The following is a 7,123-nucleotide window of genomic DNA, read 5'->3' as shown; positions in this document are numbered from 1 at the left end:
TCAGACAAGACTAAGTCAGCGCACACTGCGGAAGTGGGGGCTATTGTATAAAAGATGACAGCTGCACAGCTTTATATTCCACATCACATTGGAGCTTTGCCGGTACAACCTACTGCCAGAGCTTATGCAATGAGACTAAGCATTTGATGTTTGAGTCAGAAGCCCCTGTGTCTTTGTTGTCTTTATGATAAATCAAAATGACACAATATTTATGTAACTCTGATGAAAAAGCCAACGGACTTTCACTCAATGCATAAATTTGACATCAGCTGCTTAATACAATTAGACAAAAAAGAAGTACGCACACACAAATGCCACCCTTGGTATTTTAATACCCATTTAGAAATCTGTGAAGGATTAAACCCCACTATCTAAGAGCATTGCTCAGATTAATGTCCATTACAGGTCAATTCAATAATAACAGTTTGTTGCGTGACGGAAAACAAAATAGAGATACAGAGATAAGTTATCTCTAACAAAGCAGGATGGGAGAAGATGATCCATCATCCTTTGATTTGTTGTCTAATAGCATGAGGCATACAAACAGCAGCTCATTTTTATATAGTGCCTGTGTTCTAGCGACAGAAGCCCACAGACTCCACCCCGTTGATAAATATTAGCTGCACACATTATAGCTACAATATACATAGAGCTATAACATATACATATATGTATATGGCTGTGTATATATATATATATATATATATATATATATATATATATATATATATATATATAACCTACTATATACATACATATAAAATCAAAGAAAAGCTTGAAAATCTTATTAGCAGGAGATTAAGTAGTGGCTGGGAATAGGAACTAAAAGCAGGGATTAGTGAAGAAGACGGAACACGGCCTCCACATTACCCCCCTCAACATTTCTCATCACATTTGACGACGTAGTATGCATTAAGGTTCCGAAAATGCACCATTTCATTACTCCCACTAAACCCTGGGTCACAAATACACAATTAATAAGGAGCGCAATTGGATAAGCATCATTAATATGAATAACAAGAATGCAATCAATTCAAGTTTGACAAACTTGAGCCACAACAGCCCTGTGAAATTGCCCAGATTTCAAAAGGTGAATATCTCTGACATGTTCAGAGTCCATGAAAATGTGTCTGTGGGTGTGGTTAAGAGAAGGTGGGGGTCTTGAAAGGGCAATGAGTTGAAGGCAGTCGGACCGAGGGGCAGGGCACTCCTGTTCTGGGAACAAGTATGAGGGCTGTTCAGTGTCCGTGTTAATCTCTCTTCAATGGATCAGACAAACAATCCCCCTGACCTACTATGATACAACCTATTGCTCATCCTCCCACACGCACACACAAATGAGACGACCTACTACGCTTACCACAAGCGTCACAATCACTACTACCACACACTGCCTGGAAAAATCCACATTCAATCCACCCACTCAGCATGAAACCATATACTGCACTGGAGAAGTGGAGTAGGATTTGGAACAATGTGGGCCGGTTCAGTACTTGGACACACAAGGCTCCAACAGTGCACACGAGAACAAGAGTAGTATTAACAACTACATCTGTTGTTATGGGTAACCAGGCAGGAACCTCTTGAGGACAATATTTCCAAAATAACCTCCAGGAGGTATCAGATGCACAGTCCACAACAATACAGCTCCATCCCAATAAAGGAATGGATGGTGACAAACAGATGTTGAATAAAAAGGGTTCCACAAAAGCAGATCTCCTTGAGGCATAATCCACACATATAAACAAAATAAATAAAATAGCAACACAAATCAGTGTGATCATATGCAATAGACAAATATGAATGTCTTATTTCATTCTGTACTCCTCCGGTGCAATAAGTGTGAACAGGGTACTTAAACAAAAGGGGAAGTGGGCCACCCTGCGGGGCCTCAGGGCTAAACCTCATCCTCTGACCTGACAGACGCGTGTCAGCCTATTGTGCAGCGGTGCAAGGCGAACGCCGCCGAGCAGAGCCATCCTCTCCGACTCCCATCTTTGTCACCCCCACCCCCTACAGCTCCTCCTCCTCCTCTGTGAGCCCATTCTCCTCACCCAGCTGGACTGTTTGTCAATGCGACTACGTTAATCAATGAGAAATTGAGCCTCAAATGAGTCGCCTGCGGGGAATTACATGGTCTGTGTACATCAGCCAGCTACACAACCACAGTCCAACATTGGAGTACAGTACTGTAGACACAAACACAGAATAAAATATAATAAATGGAAGAGTGTACCTCCTATTCAATGCCAGGGCAGTGTAGTGCGTGTGGGAAACAAGCCAATTACATTTCAAAAGTCAAAGCTTGTATAACCCAATACCAGGTTCTTTTTAATCACATTATGATTATCGCACATATTTTTTTTAACCCCTTGAATGGTACAACTTTGAGGATAAAAGTTTTGAAATCCAAAAGCACTTTCCCACTGTCAGGCGTGCGTATGTCTTGCATGTTAACACTGTGTTTACTTTTAAAAATAAACTGCTTAATCAATGAACCTGCCAAGTGTGTGAAACTTGTTTGTGATTCATTGTGACGCAAATGAGGAAAACAGGGAATACACGCCGAAGTCCGATTGATTCAGTCTCAACTAGTTTGTGGTCTGATGAACAAGATGACATTAGCAATGGTTGGATGAGCTCCATCAATAGTTTGACTGTCAGTTTCTGCTCAATACAAAAATGGAACGGAAAGCAACACTAAACTTTATATCTCATTGAAATGAACTACACGGGGAGTTTCAATGCATTTCTACTCTCCCTGCACACACAATAAAAGTAGCGCTATAAGTAAAAAGCCTGTGCCAACAAATGGCCTCATATAATGAAAGAGTCAGCAGAGAGCTGGGACAGTTGTTGGGCCCTTTCCTGTTTGTACCCGTGAAGCAGCCAGCGGCATGTAAGCATCAGAGGCCCCTCCGCAGGCTGCTGATCCCGGTCTAAATGCATTGCTGAATAGGACAGCAGGCTCTTTTGTGGACCTGTAGCATCACATTCATCAAACAGTCAAGCCACCGTGCCCTCCGCACGCAGACACGGACATGTCACTTGGATTCAGCAAACCAGCTTTGTATACACAATAATGGGAAAACAACATTCATTTCTCTTTTGCGTCAGTTCAATCATGCGGCACAAAAGGAAATGTGACAAAAGTGGCAGTGTGAGGGCAATGGTCATTTGCCGAAACCTATTCAGCTCAAGACCCAAATAAGGATCTATTAAGTCAAACCATTTCAAATCAGAATTCAAATCATCACTGATCCTAAATTGCTGCCACTTCAAATATATTCCAGAAAGGAGAACTGGACCGCTCACTGATGGACAAACAATTCCCTTTCTACTGGGTGCATCAAATATTAACAGTGCTATAATGAGTAACCGATCGTGTGACTAAATTAAATAAATCAACTTTTAACACTCACTTCAAGTATTGCTTACATTGTCTACAATATTGACGATACGTCAATACATTGACTGCAGGGTCCTAGAGAGGAACTAAATTTCTCATTGGCAGACCCAAGGAATGTCCATGAATTTTCATTTCGACATTATTTTGTAGTACAGTACACACCATTTCGGCCACACACCCAGAGGGTCACTGTAAATTAGTTACATCAGTACATGTGGTTGTCTACCATCAGATAACTGAATCTGCCTTGAGACAAATTCTCTCAGTTAGCATTGATTTACTGTCATGAGAGGAAAACTGGACATGTGGCCCTCTAGTGGCATTCTTCAATTCTTACTGAAAGGGGGCATGATGGGAAATGTAGTAAAATTGTAGAAATAATGTGTGAAATTAAACCATAAAAGCAAGCATGCAAGCCGCTGTAACATGATTCATAAGCAATACAGAAAATTTGAGACATAAGTGTAAACATTTCCCCTATGCAAGACAGTAATCTGTATGTAAAAGGAGGAGACAGCAACTCAGGATGAAAAACTGACAAGGCAATTTAAAAAAAAAAAAAAAAAAAACTCCACACAAACACAAGTTTTCTATCCACACCACATAATTGAATTTTATCAGCTTGCCTAAAAGCACGGATAAGTCCTCATGTGTGCATGGGGTGTATTGTATTGAATGTATTGAAAACCACAATCATAAAGACAACTCTCTTGTGTGGACACCACAAGGGTCTGGGCAAGAAATGCAATCAAAGGTCATCAATACACATGCATATTGAGCAACCAAGGCGATTTTTAACAGCTTTGACATTGCATATGATATATCAAATTAAATTGGTTGGAATATGCACAACCAATGCTTTTATGTATATTAGCTGGTAGAATGTATAGAATTATGCAGTGTTTACTTTTGTCACATTTTTGATTGATGGTGTGCCATGAGATTCTTTCCAAAGTAAAACGTACTCGATAAAGTTGAGAAAATACTGCACTTAAAAATAATCAGTAGCCAAATCATCTTATAGCTGATGCGTTCCTGCTGTTTATGCCATGCATGCAGGCAGGCAGCATGCATCTGTCCTATCATAATATACTCTTAAGAAAGCCCGACACTGGGTAGAATTAAGACAAAAAAAAATCAAGATATAAATAATGAGACAAGCTAACTCGTAGGTAAACGTTGATTACCGGGCTCCGGCTACAGTTCGAAAGTGTGGACGTGAACGCAGCATGTTATGTGGCAGGCTTTGACATGGATTCAAACAAAGGCAAAAGAGACAGACGTCCTGATTGATGGCTCCTACTTACACACAGACGAACTCCTCGGCTAAGCAGATGGCATTTGAGCAACAGATGAGCCCCAGTGTGCAAAACATTACTTTTGTCATCGTGCAAAATAAACACATATTGGCGACGATAAGCTATCTGTTGGCATGGGATGCTAATAGCGGCTGTGGGCTAACAGCAGTCACCTGAATGATATCACACTCCTCTCTCATTAGCTTTGTTATTAGTGGGTTAGCCAGAAAGCCAGTAAAAGATGAAAAATTAGGGGGAAATGCTTACCTATTGTTTTGTCTTCTGCTTTGCTGTGTGTATTAATTGTACCCTATTGCATAAAGATGGAATTTAAAGCCGATATCAAAACGTGCTTCCTTCGCGTTCAATCGGCGTGTGCCACTCTGCAAATTCGAGCGCTACTGGTTAAAAAAAGAACAATAATGGGTTAAAAATAAAATACCAAAAGACGCCAATAATGTCCCCCCGTTACATCTGCATCATCGCAAAAAAAAATATCTGCTACGCGCTTGCTATCAATTCGCCGTGTTATAAAGGCAACCCCCCAAATTGGCCTTTTCAGAATCTAGCTGAAACACATGAAATCGGTCCGCCGAGGGGGCATAACTGATGAGAGGCAGGTACGAGGGGGATATCCGCAGCAGCTCGTAGCCGAGCATCCGACGCTCCTCCCGGGTCGAACCTCGCTTGCGCTCCCGCTGCCTGCGCTCCCGTACAGCGGTTGGAAGAAAGAAAAAGCGGTCGAGGTGCTGGTGTTGGTGGTCGTTCGGCGTGTGCGTGGGGGGCGAGTGTGGGTGGGTGCTTGCTGACCCTTCCTGGTCACATGCGAAGCAGCGTGCACACATTCGATGTTCTTTCTGCACTGCGATTGAACGGAAACATTAAAGCACAATATGGTGCTGTCCCTGGTGCTAAAAGCTGATCCCGTATTCTTTTGTATTGTTTGCATGCGTCTCTCTACTTATGCGTTACATCTAAAATATTATTTTTGTTATAGTTGCTTATTATCATAATAGTGTAGCTCCAACTGGTGAATAAATGCCTTGTGCTTTTACATACTGGCCAATAAACATGATTAATTAGGCGAATGATTTAGAAATGTTCATAATTGTAGTCAGTCATGGTGTAGTAGTTTACCTGACACCAATCATTTTGGGTTCATTTCCCCACTCAGTGACATTGTGAATGTATATAAGTGGATGCTTTTCCTGCGTGAATGCTTTTCTTTTTCTCCAACCATGCATCAGAAGTCAGTCCTGGAATACTCTTAAATCCCAAGACGCCATTATCAGTGGCTTTCTAACATGTAAAGAGAGCAACTCGGAGCACCTATTTTGGGTCTGTGTGCTCCAGCTGCACTGGAGAGGGTGTGCGCATGTGGGTTTCGCTAAACCAACAAAGTGGTAGTGGGGAGGACTTTATGGGATGTTGGGTCTCCTTGGGAAGGCCGAGCAGTTGGGAAAATAGCCTCCCATTCATTACAAGCAATTTATGGTCATGAAAAAGTTTTGTTCGGGGTGTCTTTATCCTAGCTCATAACACATAGCAATACAATGAACTGAAAATTGTCTAGTTGTGCATGTGTTAGAGTATAAAAGCCCCTCCAATCACATTAATGAGTCTTTGTAAATATGTGTCAACATTTTTAGCACACACCCAGCATGTTTACACCCCTAGCCCCAGACTCACACTCCATGGAGGGAGCTCAGCCCCAATCCACTGTGACAAAGGGAAAGAGCTGAGTGCAGAATATAAGTCTGCCACTGGCTGCCAGAGTGTGTCCAGCACAGTACTTTCTGCAGATTGCAGCAGTTTGAGCTAAACCCCCCTCTGTCTGATCTCTATAGATGGGACCCGGACGGGTGGGGGTCATCTTTGGTGCGTGCACCAACCGGGGATGGCTGGCATGCGTTTGGCAAAGTTGCCGTGACTGTGCTCACACATGCTTGGACATGATCTGTGTTCTTATTTTTTCCCTAGTGAAATGTGGGAATGATATTCCCAATCTTAAAGCTGAATCATATGACTCCAGTCAAGGAGAGGTAAAGGAGGGGCTCTGTACTGCCCTTTAAGAATAACGAGAGGTACATGAGAGGCTACACTGCTAGGAGCACAGAAACATTTAACCTGCAATAAAAACTAAACCATACTGTAATTTGAAAAAGGGTATCTAATGTAAGAAGCAAATTGTTATCGTTCAGGAAAGAATTCACCCTGAACATTTGCTTACTGTGTTTCATTAGAGTCTAATGATTAGACCATCAGGCTTTAATTTGAACCCTAACCCAAACTCCTTCCCGAAAATCAAAGCCAGTTTCTCTAATCTGTACTTCCTTGAGACTTATTCCTTTGTGGACATGGCCTTGCCGCCATCTTGTGGCATCCTAGAGCATTATAGAAAAAGCACAAAACCACA

This window comes from Syngnathus typhle, linkage group LG15 (assembly GCF_033458585.1).
Source record: "Syngnathus typhle isolate RoL2023-S1 ecotype Sweden linkage group LG15, RoL_Styp_1.0, whole genome shotgun sequence".
NCBI lineage: Eukaryota > Metazoa > Chordata > Actinopteri > Syngnathiformes > Syngnathidae > Syngnathus > Syngnathus typhle.
Note: the sequence above shows the minus strand (reverse complement) of the source record.